Raw genomic sequence first — 15,231 nt, 5'->3', positions numbered from 1 at the left:
CCCCAAACAATAAGACAATGGTGGCATGAGGCCTACATCCTGCCCAGTGAGCTCAGTAAGTTAATGACCCCCAAAACATGCTCTTTGACCCCTAGGACATGCTCTTTGCACAGTGTCCTAAAAACAATAAAACAACAGTGAAGGGCTTCCCTGGTGGCGCAGTGGTTGAGAGTCTGCCTGCCGATGCAGGTGACACAGGTTCGTGCCCCGGTCTGGGAAGATCCCACATGCCGCGGAGCGGCTGGGTCCGTAAGCCATGGCCGCTGAGCCTGCACGTTCGGAGCCTGTGCTCCGCAACGGGAGATGCCACAACAGTGAGAGGCCCGCATACCGCAAAAAAAAAAAAAAAAAAAAAAAAAAAAAAAAAAAACAACAGTGAAGAATAAGGCCTGCAACCTGCCCAGGGGTGTCATCAAGTTAATGACCCCCAGGACATGCTCTGTGCACACAAAATCTGTGCACACAAAAAACAATCACTTACGGAAAGGTGACATTTCAAAGTGAAACACCCTCGTTGCACTGAGACCTGAAATCATTTTTCCAAAGTGGCATGACAGTCCTGGCCTGACCATGTAGGGACAAAAAACCCAACCTGGAGGAGGAGCTGATGTTGAAAGCATGATGTCTACGCAAGAAAGACAGGGCTTCCCTGGTGGCGCAGTGTTTGACAGTCCGCCTGCCAATGCAGGGGATGCGGGTTCGTGCCCCGGTCCGGGAAGATCCCACATGCCGCGGAGCGGCTGGGCCCGTGAGCCATGGCCGCTGAGCCTGCGTGTCTGGAGCCTGTGCTCCGCAACGGGAGAGGCCACAACAGTGAGAGGCCCGCGTACTGCAAAAAAAAAAAAAAGACAAAGAAGGTCCTCTCCCCCTCCCCTCTCTTCCTTTATTATAAAAATGTAACCCACTAAGTACTCGGGGGCAGTGCAATGCTTGCCTGCCCGCCTGTAAACCTCACAATCATCCTATTCTAATAAATCACTTCTTATCCATCACTTTGCCTCTCGCTGAATTCTTTCTGCGCTGCGACACAGAGAGCCTGAGCCTCAGCAAGTCCAGACATCAGGTGAGTGATTCTAATGAAAAGACCGTGGGTTCAGGTCCCAATCTAAGTTACATGAGTTTCAACGGGAGGGAATCAACAAACGAGGTCTAGAATTGATAAATCAAGACATAGAAGTAGAAGCTGACTACGTAGAGCTGTGGAGATGGCAACCAAAAGAAAACAACAGATGGAACAATGGTTATGACTGGGCAGCAAAATCAAGAAAGGGGAGGGCAGAGTCCAGGATAGTTGCTTTGCAATGATGAGTCCTCTGGACTCTTTGATTTTTAATTAGTCATGTACATTTTAGCTTTATGAAAAATTTAAACAATTGTATCTGTAAACAGAATCTCAAACCAAAACAAAGGGCCATGTGAGGTTTGTAAGAGATGAAATTAGACACAAGAGAGCACTGTGGTGATCACAGTATTTATAACAGGAATCCAGGATGACCTCCCAGTCTTCTATTGCCTGTGTCCTCAATGAAGCCCCCGAGGATTGGTATTTGGGGGTGAAGGTTCAGCATGGTGGTGCACACACCCAGCCTGGAGAATGGGGAAGAACACCAGAGAATAAGTCAAGTATAATGTGGTAGTAACATAATATCTGACCCCTAACCAGTATCAGAGGACGTTTCTCCAATCTCCCGGCTTCTCAGGCCATCTGCTCACACATACGGTTACCTCAGAGCAAACAACTACTGGACTACCATGTGAAGGAACCTGGGGAGAGGGGACCACTTTGGTAGTGACCTCAATTCTATTAGCGTGTCACCCCACACTGCAGGTGATTAAGGCTCTCCTTAAAACTGTCCCAGGTTTTACTTCCTCTTTGCAATTTCCCGGCAGCCCTGCTCCAAGGCTAGATGAAATCTTGACTCTTGCCAGAAGCCATTTTCAGTAAACATTTGCTGGGTAAATGCTCGCATACATGAATGAATGAATGATTGATTAGAAGCTAGAGGAAGAAGCTTGCAAGAGGGGTTTTGAAACAAGCAGGGTAGCAAGTGGGAAACTGAGTCTCTTTGAGGCTGTGGGTACCTGGTGGGCTCGTGAGGCACGTACCGTAGGGAACAGGGAGTTGGGGGCAGACAACAGTCTTCTCCTTTTCCTCTTTTTGCTGTCAGCTCTGAACTCAGCTCCTGTTTCTCTCCTGCCTTGGGTGGCTTTGTCCCTGGCCTGGGCTTCCAGGGCCCCCCTCGTGTTCTACTCCATTCTGTTCTGCATTTCCAATGTACACGCAGCTGTCCCTCTTACATATGTGATGCTAACTTTATTTCTCCATATTTACATAAGGTTCCTATCATTTCCTTTCTGGTCTTTCTTCTTCCGAAACATCTAGTCATTTTTAGGGATCCCTAGAGAGAGAGGACAGGTGTTTAAGAATGATAGTGACATATCTCATTGAGCTCTTCGGCACCTGAGAGCTTTTTCTCCCTCTCTCTCTCCCTCCCCTGACTGATTTGAGCCCTCTGAGTGAGACTTTTTTAGCAATAATTCCAAGTTTTCAGTAGAATCACCACAGGCAGTTGTGTAATCCGGGAAGAACTCCTGTTCTTCAGTATTATTTAGAAGCCAAGGGAAATGGGGTTGGGGGAGGGATGGAGTGGGAGGTTGGGGTTAGCAGATGTAAGCTGTTATATAGAGAATGGATAAACAACAAGGTCCTCCTGTATAGCACAGGGAGCTATACTCGATATCCTATGATAAAACATAATGTAAAAGAATGTGTATATATATATATATATACATATATGCATGTATGTATAACTGAATCACTTTGCTGGACAGCAGAAATTAAACAACATTGTGAATCAACTATACTTCAATAATAAAAAAAAAAAGCCAAGAAAACCAGCATGTGACGATAGACCATTCTTGCTGCTTTTCACAGCAATTGCACCAGGGCAGTAATTCTAAGGAGGGTCCCATTCCACGAGGAACAGAAACACAGAACCTCTTTTTTACCATCCCCAGCCAAAGAGCCATGATGCTCCTCTTTCTAAAAGCATAAAAATGGAGTCAAAACAAGAATTTTCCTGGGAACTTCTCATGGTAATTTCCAACAGAGAAAACAAGTAATAAAATCCATAGTCCCTTTAAAAGAGTTAAATAGCTTGGCTCATGTATAAATAAAGCAAGTCATCACAGTTTTAGAAACCAAGAGCCTATGAAACTGCAATTTTAAAAGCTCAAACACAGCTCAGTAATTTTATTACAAAATTTGCATTCTGACCTGTAGGACAAATAAAAATGAAATTTAAAAGTGCCTCCAAAGTTTGAGTGGGGAAAAAATGGAGGTATCCAATAGCACTTAATGGTAGTACAGTTATATAATCTTGGTGAAAAACTGAGATCAAATGTAATGAACATATTATTTACCCTCAGTTTTAAAGTGGTACCCCTTGATATTATATTTAATTTAGGACAAATGAGAGCCTGCCATCAGTTGGTGAAGCATTGCTAAGGAAACTGTCAGAGCATCAGGGCTCTCTGAAGGGATGGCAATATGGCTAAGGGGAGGGAAGATCCCAGAGACTGGGTTCTAGATGCAGGTATGACACCAAGGTGCTTGAGGCCTTGGACAAATCACCCAACTGCTCAGGCCTCAGTTTATTTCATAAAGGGAGAGGGGTTGATCGTGGGCTGTATCTTAACCTTTTATTGGTCACAGATGGTTTTGAGAATGTAGTGAAATCTACAAGCCCATCTACCCCCAGGGAAAATACACCCTTCCAGGAAAAATATATGTTGGTGCATACACAAAGCATTTTCTAGGCGATTTCAGGCGTTCATCACTGTACACCTAAAGCCCATACTTGGACCATCTGAGGGCCTGGGGGCTACATGATCTCCTGGTCCCTCGAGCTCTCTCTCCTGTGACTGTCTGCTGGGCCGCCTCAGCTTAGCTGTGAACCAGGCTGGGCCGCAGCCTCCACTCTTGGAAACCTCATTATAGTGTTACGGTCACAAACACCCTCTGTAAAAGCTTGTTGACTTTAACATACATAAATATTCACTTGCCTCCATTCATCTTTTTACTAAACAATATTCGAAAGAGGTGGAACATTTGAATCCCAAGGAAAGAAAGTCCAGCTCTCACATTCAGACTCAGTGAGCTTTCCCAAGGGAATCATGTTCAATTCTCAAAGGATAAAAATGATATTTAAAATAGCAGCTTCTGGGATATCAGTTTACTCCAGCAAGAAGAGTTATGAAGCTTTCAGTGAATGCATTCTTTCATTCAGACAAGCATGTACTGAGTGGCTATTATATTCCAAGCCTGGGGATAGTAGCACCGGGAGGCCTAATATAAGTAAGATACAGTCCTGTAAGCAAACAGCAGCTAGATGAGTGGAGAAGTATGATGAAAATTACACTAGAAATGTTTACTGCTTAAAATGGGGGTCTGTTGAGGGTAGTGCAATGGGAGAATAAGAGAGGGGCACCCAACACTGCCTGAGACAGACATCAGGGAGGCTACACAGAAGAGGTGATGCCTCAGTATTTCTTGATGATGAGTTAGGATTTTCCAGGCAGCAGAAGGGCCTCTCAGGGAGGGGCTGTGTAAGAGCAAGCCACTGTCATGAGTGAGGATGACAAGTGTTCCAGTGTGACTGGAGCTTAGGGCCTGTGTGGGGACATACAAGGGGATGGGAGGAGCCGGACTATGAAGGGTCTTTGCCTGCTCTGCAAATAGTGACACTTTATTGCTTTCATGAGTATGCACATCATATGTGGCAATAAGGACTTACCGGAGGATTTCCGTCAGAGTAGAGAGGTAACATTGGTATTTTAGAAAGAGGGTGTAGAGGATGGATTGGAGATGAGGGAGGCTGGAGGCAAGTTAATTACCACCCTTCACACACATCTCTCTTTGCATACTCTCTGGATAAATTTTTGCTCATCTAAGCCCAATGCTTTTACTCCAATTATTGATGCTGATAATTTGCTTGTTAGTAATAGTTTGCTGGGAGTCATCTGACCTCATGTTCATCCATTATCATTTGGTTTTAACCCCAGTTTGAACAAGATCTCACTTTTCTGAGCTTTTATGCCCTACACACATGCCCACAAATATATAATAGTTTAACTAAAACACCACACCTAATCGGAAAAAAAAGAGCTTGCAAAATATTGTGAACATCACTTTCAGTTAGCGCTAATTTGCAGACTCTGAAATGGTGAGCGTGGGTGCCACCCCTGCCACAGTATTGGTTCAAGTGTCTTAATATCTTATTTCATAAGGCAAAACCTTACAGTTTTAGATATGATCAAATGATGAATGCTCTTTATATATCACCAACAAGATGCTTTACCTTGCCTTATCTTATTCATTCTTTCATTCCACAAATGTTTACTGGGCCCCTACCATATCCCAGGCCATGTTCAAGGCACGGAGGATACACTGAGGCGTAGACAGAAAAGGTCCCTAATCAGGTGGTGACAAGGGCTAAAGAGAATTCAAGTAGGTGGTGTGACAGCGAGTGCCTCGGGGCCACGCCTGCCAGAGAGGTCAGCAAGGGCCCTGGAAGTAAAACTCAAGGAGGCGTCGTCCTGCAAACAGCAGGGAGCAAGGACTGGGGCAGGGAGCGTTCGCGGAAGAGGAGGGGCTGGTGCGGAGGAGCTCAGGGGGAAGAAGCTTGGTGTGTTTGAGGATTTGGATTGGGGTGGGATGAAGTGAGCTGGGAGACGTAAGCAGAAGCCAGTGCATGCAGGACATTGGCTCTCAAACTCGAGACCCAATGCCTCCTTAAAAAAATATACTTTATAGTGCCCTTCCTCCTGCCTAAAATGAAGTTCTCAGACAATATGGGTTTTTTTCCACCTTAACTGTTTTTAAATTTAAAAACATATTAAGAAGGCAAAAGCTATCTAATTCTCCTAGGAAACAGAAGCGATGTTAAAACTGAAATTCCAGCCCCGAGTTTTTGGGTGGTCCGTAAATTAATGGACCTCGTCCACAGGTTTTCTCATGAGAAGAGTAAGGCCCCTCCTACGTGGCCCATGTCAGTTATTGGTTATTCTGTTATAAGGTTGTTATGACAACCATACTCCATGCATTGGGAAATAATTTGTGCTTCATATCCAAAGGCCCTCATCTCATCCCTCAATGGATGAATATAATTAGTCCAAAATGTTTACTCTTAAGCCCGGACTGGGGTCATCAACCAATGACTAATTCATGCTAAAGGAATAATTTTAAAAAGAAGTTTATAACAAAGTACTACTTTTGTATCATAAAAGTAGCAATTAATGTTTGCATTAAGGGCAGGATACCTAAGGGACAACTTGGGCTCCTGTTCTCATGAAAAACTACAGATGAAGTCCATTAATCAATATTTACTGGTCACCTACAGAATAGGCCCTGAGATTTTTTGGTTTAAAAATCACTTGTGGGCTTCCCTGGTGGCACAGCAGTTAAGAATCCGCCTGCCAACGCAGGGGACATGGGTTCGAGCCCTGGTTCGGGAAGATGCCACATGCCGCGGAGCAACTAAGCCTGTGCGCCACAACCACTGAGCCTGTGTGCCACAACTACTGAAGCCCGTGTGCCCTAGTGCCCGTGCTCCGCAACAAGAGAGGCCACCGCAATGAGAAGCCCGCGCAGGGCAACAAAGAGTAGCCTCCGCTCGCTGCAACTAGAGAAAGCCCGTGCGCAGCAACGAAGACCCAACGCAGCCAAATAAATAAATAAATAAATTTATTAAAGAAAAATCACTTGAATGTTTTCTAAGGGGATTTGATAGATCCCCTTTTCTAAATTTTAAAAATCTTCCTTTTTTTACCTTTATTGAGATGTATATACAATTTTCATACCATACAACTTTAATATTTTTGAATTTGAAGGCAGTTACAGTGAATTTTCAAACAAATCTAAATAAATTAACAAATAAATCACCCCGCCGACTCAACCAAACATAATAATGGTAACTACTGTTTATTGGGCATCAACTCAGGTGACAGGTACGGCAAGCAGCACTTTACATAATCATTCCTAATCTTTAGGAATGAATGAATGAATGAAGAGTTTGTTTCCCACTTTACAGAGAGAAAAGCTGGCCTCAGAAGATCTGGAGAACTTCACAGAGGTCACCACGAAGGGAGCTCTGGGGCCAGGATCAAGATGCCATTCTCTGACTCAAAGCCTTTCTCTCTCCCTTACTCCATCTTGCACCCAGTCTCCCCAAAAACAGAAGCTAGAGGCTGGGATATATATATAGAAATCCTCCACCCATTTTAAGCATAGATCAATGTCACACCTCATCGGGACTAGCTTCTCAAGGGCTCAAATTTTAAAGCGTTTTAGTGTCCTACGGGGATTAGCTTCAGAGACATTTCTTAACGGTATTACCTTTAATGCCTTATGCTTAAGTAGAATTACATATCCTATAAAGGTTAAATTGGTTAATCTTGTCTCCTTCCTCTCAAAAGGACCTATGTTAATTGAAGTTTCTAAATATATTTAGGCAAGCAAGGGGGTGGGGTAGGAAAATTCGTAGGGCCCTGAGTTAATGGATTTTACTAGATACAAGTGAGCTATTAATATCTGATGACTGGTAAGGGTAGAATCTGCTGTGTACTTAGGCAGACACCCAGGGCAGAGTGGCTGCCACTTCACCCAGTTAGGAATCATACCCTTCCAGAAGTAGAACACGAGCCTTCCGTGTCCCAACCAGCGGAGACAAAATTACACTACCAGAATAAATCCTTGCCTACAAAGGGATAAACAAGAATCTGGAATGTGGCACTACACAGAAGGACGATGGCTCAAGTTGTGGCAAAGGATGAGAATGTACCTAGGATGAGAATTCCCAGTGATGTGTTCTTTCAGCAGATGAAGTAGAATCTGGGTGAAAGCAAGCACGGAAGAGTGGCTTGAATCCTTTGGAGTTAGCAGTAGCCTAAGACTGGTGGTGAAAGTTACAGGTCTGAGATCAGGTGTGGCAAACATTCAAGTAGAAATGGAACCAGGAATAAAGAAAGGTTTTTAGAATTAGAAGTCACCAGGCTAAGAGATGTCCTACCAAGGAGTTAGTCTCTAAATTAGGGTGACGTAGGGAGTGATGTAAATGAAAATCAATATTTATAAGCACCTCGACAGCACAAGTATTTAGCAAATAGGATAAAACTTTCAATATAGTCACCTCAAGCTTCTTCAGTCAAGAATCCACAGATGGATATCACTCATTTGGAATCTAAAAAATACAACAAACTAGTGAATAAATAAAAAAAGAAGCAGATTCATAGATACAGAGAACAAACTAGCGGTTACCAGTGGGGAGGGGGGAGAGGCAACATGGGGTGGAGGAGAAAAGGGGGTCATTATGGGATTATATGAAATCATGTGTGTGAAACTTTTGAAAATTGTAAAGCACTATAGAATTTAAAGAATCTCTCATTCAATTAAAAAAAAGAAGAAAAATGCAGAAAAACAAAACAAAGACTCCACAGATGGGATTCTTGTTGGAAGCATCAGGGGAAAATGGACAAGATTTAGGTTTTATTAACATTAGTTATGCTACACACTGGGCATTTCTTTTTTTTTTTCTTTTCCTCTGCCAGAATTCACTGCATTTTTCTTTACTAGAATGTTTATTATTGTTATGGGGATTTGAAAAATTCTTACGGGTTTCAGGTCATCTACCAACTCCCAGAGGTACCAAAGAGCCTACCCCCCCCCTTTATTGAGAGGCCTGCATTTATGAAGCCCACTGGGTCAGCATCACCAATGCCACCAAGCCACTAGTAAGCATTCACAGCGTGCCTGGCTCTGCACCAAGTGTTCAGTGTGAATCACACAACCTACGAGAACATGGCTATTATGTTCCCATTTTACAGACAGTGAGACTGAAGCGCAGACATTCATTCACTTGCCTGAAATGACACAGCTCGAAAGTGATGGAGCCGGCATTAAAAACAGGTCCCTATAACTCAGGTGCCCTGACTCAACAATCACATCCACAGGGGATGGAAATAAGGGGGAGGCGACTCGGACCCAAGACCAAGGGAAAGAAGAATATTTTCTTCCTCAGGTTCTCAAAGGGTATCTAGTCCTAAAGGGTAACAGCAGCTCAATTTCACTTTTTTTCTTCTCTCTTTTTCTCCTTTTTAAAACTTACTCTGTGTTAAGGGATAAAGAGAGCAGAGCTGTGTTACTTGGATTTATTTGGTTTTCTGATCAAGGGGGGAATTTACATATTGTCAGCTTTTCACAAAGTCTTCCTTAGAGAAGTCAGTCCCGACCTTTTAAATATAAGACAGCCCTCCCTGTTAAATATCAGGTTACGTTTCAACTGGAGTGGATTATGGCCTCTCAGTTGCCGGCACCGAGCTTCCAGATCTGCCGAAGAGGTTTTCAGTTCCACTGCTTGGGAACCGCAGCCCTCAGGATTCCCTACAGCACCCTCTTTGGGGACCACTGCCTTGAAAACCATTTAAGAATGATAAAAGTCACCAGACTCAATAGACTTTTCAGTAAACCACCTACAATTTTTCCAATCCCACTTCTCCCAGAAAAAAATAAATGTATATGGAACAAATAAATCAACTAACATGGAGGCTAACAGCTCATCTACTATGTTGGGGGAAACCTAGTAATGAAATCTAAATCTAGTACAAAGGCTTGGGCAAATTTTTTCTTTTTAATAAGTTCTGCTAGTGTAAGAAAACACTGTAGACCCAACGCAGGCAATATACAAAACATATTCTTTTAAGAAAAACCTACTGCTCTAAATGATTCAGCTGGTACTGTATCAGCCCAGAAATCACCCGAAGTTTCCACACCCATGGTCCCTAGAGCTGGCAGTGGGCAAGCAGCTCTTCTACTTTACTCTTCTTTCACCTGCTGGAAATCTGGTGTGCTTTGGGAAGTGGAGGAGACTGCCCTCACGTTCTAGAGCAGCTTGGATCACCATCTTCCTGTCCTGCTATTGTGTCCGTCCCACCGTCTTCCATTCATTCTGCTTGCTGACCCTGCTCTTATTATGTACATTATCGTTGACATCGTATCATCTGGGGAAGCAACTAGTCTATAACCTGAAATACAAGAAATAAGACTCCCAGGAGCCCAGAATTCTATCCCATGAGCTTCATCAGCGTCACTCCTCCCCACACCTGTTTCCTCTTTCTTGCGTTCCTATTTTATTTAACTGTATCACGAACCCTATGAACTGAGCAAGAAATTCTTCAGAAATCCTTTCCAAAACCTCAGGCACAGGGGATCTTTAAAAGACACAGATGACGTAAATTTGTGTGTGTGAAGTATGCCAAGCACTGGGGAGAAGGAAGCTTTTCACCTTTCACTTTGCTCCCTCTCGGATCCTGGGATGAATTGATAGACGCTCCTAAGTCTCTCTGGCTTTCTTTCCCATTTATCTTCCCTTGAAGACTGATGTTCTTCTGGAGTCTTTTTTCTCACTACAGTAGTTCTGCTGGTCCCTTGCCCTAATTCCACTGTAAGCCCCTACACTGTCTCCTCCATCACCCTAAATGACCTCAGTATCCATGCTGTTAGACCATATCATTCATTCATTCATTTTTTTACGGAGTACCTATCACGGGTTAAGCACTATCTGGTGACACAATGATGGGCGAAAACACTTGTTACCTAGTCCAAGCTCTTAATTGCTCACCCCACGACAGGCCAGTAAATCGAGAGACGAGGTGTTGGGGCAAAAGGAATAGTGACTTTAGTCGGAAAGCCAGCAGACCAAGAAGATGGTGGACTAGTTTCCCAAAGAACCATCTTCCCCAAGTTAGAACTCAGGCTTCTTTTGTACTCAAAGGGGAGGGGCTGTGGCTGGTTGTTACAAACTTCTTGGTGCCGGAATCCTTTGTTCTTGCAGCTGTCCATGTAGGTCAGGTCATGATGTTCCTATAAACCTGCAGCAAGACAAATATTATTCTCTGCTCTGCAACTTTTCCTCTCTATGTGAATAGAAAAGTGTTACCCCTTTAAAGGTCAGAGCCTTGAGGATGAGCTATCCTGTATATTTCAGGCTCTAGGCAACATTCTTAACTCCTAACAACAGCAACAGAATACAAAGTCAAAGAAACAGATCCAATATGGAGTCAGAGTTGTTCTTCCCTATGACACACTTAACTCCTCTCAGCCTACTTCTTGGTTCCTTGATTTTCTTTCCTCCAACCACTTTCACAACTCTACCCCACAAAGCACCCTTTATGAAGGGCCTTGGTTCAGGATTTATTGTCTGAGATGCAGCATTTTCAAATTTCTCTGAGTGACGGAAGGAGAGCAGGCTGTGGTCATTCACACCAAACATGCTCTCTGTTCTCATCCCAGTTTCCCAGCGACTCCTGCTTGGTTTCTCGTTCCTCATTTGCTTCTTAGCCTGGACCACCTAGGCCACCGTTCCATTGATGGTCATTAGTCCCCTTGAGTTTCCCCAGGACTGCCTTGTCAATAATCGACTCTAGGAATTTTACCACAGTCTTTTTCTCTAATCCTGCCCCCGATTCCAGAGCCTTTATGGAACCATGAAGATGGGATCGACTTCCAGGCCATGTCCCCCACCTCGGCTTTGCCAATGATGCTCTCCCAGGGCTCGAGCTTATTGCTGGTTGAGTCCTCTCTTCAGCACCTGCCGTGGCCTTTCCACTCTTCCTCAGCCCAGCCTTATCCTCTTGTGGTGGATGACCTCACCGAAGAGGCACACATCATCTCACAGGCGTGCGACAGCTCTGTTCTAACACAGCCTTCCTCATATCGTCCTCTCTCCGGCCACCATATTCACTTCCTTGTCTTCTCCGCACCACTCAACTTTTCTAGATTCAATGCTCTTTGCCTCCACTTTTTTAGTCCAGACTCTCTAACCCTTATCTCTTGGCTTTATGCACCACCCCCCAAAACTTCTAAGGTCGCCAGAGACTTCCTAAGTACCAAGCGTAAACCTTTTCTAAGTTCTCACCTTTCTGCATCTGTTCTCTTCATGTCGTTCTTTAAATCCTCCTTATTGACACGCTCCCCTTGGTTTCTACGATTCTTTTCTATGTCGTTAGCTCCTCTCTGCTCCTTGTGTGTATGCCTCACCGTAGATTCTCTCCTGGACTCTGGACTGTCATAACCACTTCTAGGTTGAGATGTCTAGGAGCTAAAATTCTAGGGGGAAAGTCCCTAGACTTCCCTAGTCCCTAGTTCCTTTTTAGTATTACATATACAAGATCTTTAATGACCTGGCCCCTTCTTTCCCCTCCATTCCTTCCTTTCCCATTGCAAATTGCCCTACACTCCAGCTACACTGCAGCTTTGCCCACAAAGGTGCCAGGCTCTCCCACCCTCTGCCCCTCCTGCCTGGCTCACATCCTTCCCCAGCCATCCCATGCCCATATCATTCCTAGCCAGCACACTAAGACTGAGCCTGCAGGCACCATCTCCTGTTATAAGTCTTCCCTTACACTTCTGGTCCCGTTTATATCCCCTTCTGGCCCCTCGCTGTCACAGCACTGTGTCATTGCCTATTCACTTGTCTGCCTCTATCAATAGAGTGCAGGTTCCTTGAGGCAGGGCCGAGGATTTGTTTACTTTTATCATCCTGCACGGTGGCTGGCACAGGACTGGTGCCAGTAACTGCTTAACAAATGGAGCCAATCATCATCTCTCTAATAAGACCAACCTTTAGACCTGAATTTCCTATAGCCTGCTGAGTATCTCTCTGCCAGGTTATCATAATCACCTAGTTCAAGGATAACCTTACTTATCAAGGGTTAGTACAGGTGACTTTGTTTCTTCTTTTTGTTTTTCTTGGACTTTTAAAATCTTGCATGAACAAGAACTGCTTTGGTTAAAATTACCTATAAAAATGATCTCTCTTTAAAAAGTCAAATGTGTTCTTACTTGTATTGCTTAAGTCACATTTGCTTGCAGGTAACAAAAACGCAAATCAAACTACATGAAGCAGAAGAGGGGATTCTCCCTAAAGACTCCGGTGTGTCCCAGGATAGCCAAGAACAGGAACATGGCAGCACTTGGGAAATCCTAGACCCAGGAACCAGGATTCCCTGAGAACCCTATCTCTCTCACTTTTTGTCTCCAGCACAGGTAGCAGAAGAGATGGCAGGAAACAATTCCCAAGGTTTACCATAGCTTCAGCCAGGCACAGAAAAACCCGCTTCCCTATTTCCAGTCCCAGAACAGGCCCCTGCCTGGACCACGTGACAGTAGCCAGAAGGGACATCACATTATACTGTATGGTAAATCCCACAGCAACCCTGTGGGTTGGAGACGGGTCTTTAGAAATTGGTGGGCAGATGCTGGGTGACTGTCACACACACTTCTACTCAGACTGTTCTCTTGCCTCAAAGTTTCAAAATGCTTCCATCTTTCAAGGTTCAACCTTAAACACCACTTTCTCTCTAAAACCTTCATTGATCTCCACTCAGCCGAGTCCGAATATTTTTCTTTCCTCTGTTCTCCTCTATGCTTTTCACTTTGCCTTATTTTATTTTACATTTTTTAAAAATGTTATTCATTTATTTATTTATTTTTGGCTGTGTTGGGTCTTCCTTGCTGTGCGCGGGCTTTCTCTAGTTGTAGTGAGCGGGGGCTACTCTTCGTTGCGGTGCATGGGCTTCTCATTGCGGTGGCTTCTCTTGTTGCAGAGCATGAGCTCTATGAGCACGGGCTTCAGTAGTTGTGGCACGTGGGCTCAGTAGTTGTGGCTAGCGGGCTCTAGAGCGCAGGCTCAGTAGCTGTGGTACACGGGCTTAGTTGCTCCACGGCGTGTGGGATCTTCCTGGCCCAGGGCTCGAACCCATGTTCCCTGCATTAGCAGGCGGATTCTTAACCACTGAGCCACCAGGAAGTCCCATTGCCTGTTTTGACAGATGAGGAAATAGGTGCAGAAAAGTTCAGAAACTTGCTGGAGGTCTAATTCTATGAAGTAGTGAAGTGAAGCAGTGGCTTCAGGGCCCTCCACTTCTAATCATCCCACCTAGTGCTTTCTTAGGGCAGAAAACATGTCTACTATAAAACAGTTCACATTGCCTTGTTTGTTTGAACTAGCTTAAATTTTTTCTAGTAATCCAAACAAATGGTTGCTTTGACTTTTTCATTCCTTTAATTAAAAACTTCCTGGAGACTTAAAGCCTCCTATGGCTGATGACAACAGTCCTAGGATTTCACCAAAAATACAAATAATTGCAGTTGTATGAGGGTCACACTGCCAACTCCTAGGGTCGTGGACACAGTACATTTCAATCTCCTGGACAATCTGGGGGTTTCACCTGGTAGATCTCCAAGCTGGCTGCCAGCATAGCTACACCACTTAACCCCTTGCATAACTGTCCTAGCAGGCAGCCCCAGGAACTCGGGGAAAGCAAAAAATAGCTGTCCACTAGGAACAAGGTGAGAAATCCTGACCTGAGTTCTTTATTCTTAGACAATTTCCAGTTATACTTCATTGCTGAAGCCTGATAGTTTTATTAATCTCCTTTTATTACAGCTCACCAATCACCACTGTGTATCCAGATCACCTGTGCCAGGAATGATAGCAGGTAAGTGAGAAAACAGAGTACGGGGGGCTCAAAGAAAAGAGTGAGTCCATACTTGCATGGCAGTTACGTTTGCCAGGTGTATTCAAACACATTTTTCTTCCCATAGATCCTCCCCTCAACCTGTGATGAGGACACAACGACATTATCTCCATTTTACAGATGAGGACACAGAGGTTCACAGAAGCGAAATGCCCTAGCAAAGCATGAATGTGTGTTATAACAGAGGTCTTCCATTCAGGGCTTTCTACACTTACACCATGATGCCTTTGGAGACAGCAAGATGCAGCAGAAATTTCTGCTTGGTCCTAGTTTGGGGAATAGAAGGGGCTGATAAATACCTCTGGGAAAGAGGTACAAAAACGTACGGGAGAAACAGAGGCATCTATTTGGCCAGGGAAGAATCTGAGTCTCCCCAAATCTGTGTCCTTCATGGGCAAACTCCATTTTGGGGGTGAGGTGGGGCTGAGAGAGAGAGAGGATGGGCTCATCCCAGTCACAAGTAGATGGCAGAAGCGATCATCCTGTCTCGCTGCAGTTTTAGTTCTCCTTCTTCCCCCAATGTTACGTCCTTTCACATTCATCCTTGCATCCTCATCTGAAGTTTAGAAACTGGGACTTTTGGTGGACTGAGAGGCATCCACCAATAACGGCCGCTACAGACACTGCTCACACGAG

Source organism: Orcinus orca, chromosome 4 (genome assembly GCF_937001465.1).
Source record: "Orcinus orca chromosome 4, mOrcOrc1.1, whole genome shotgun sequence".
In the NCBI taxonomy this organism is placed as follows: Eukaryota; Metazoa; Chordata; class Mammalia; order Artiodactyla; family Delphinidae; genus Orcinus; species Orcinus orca.
The sequence above is the reverse complement of the archived record's forward strand: the minus strand, read 5'-3'. Positions refer to the sequence as shown.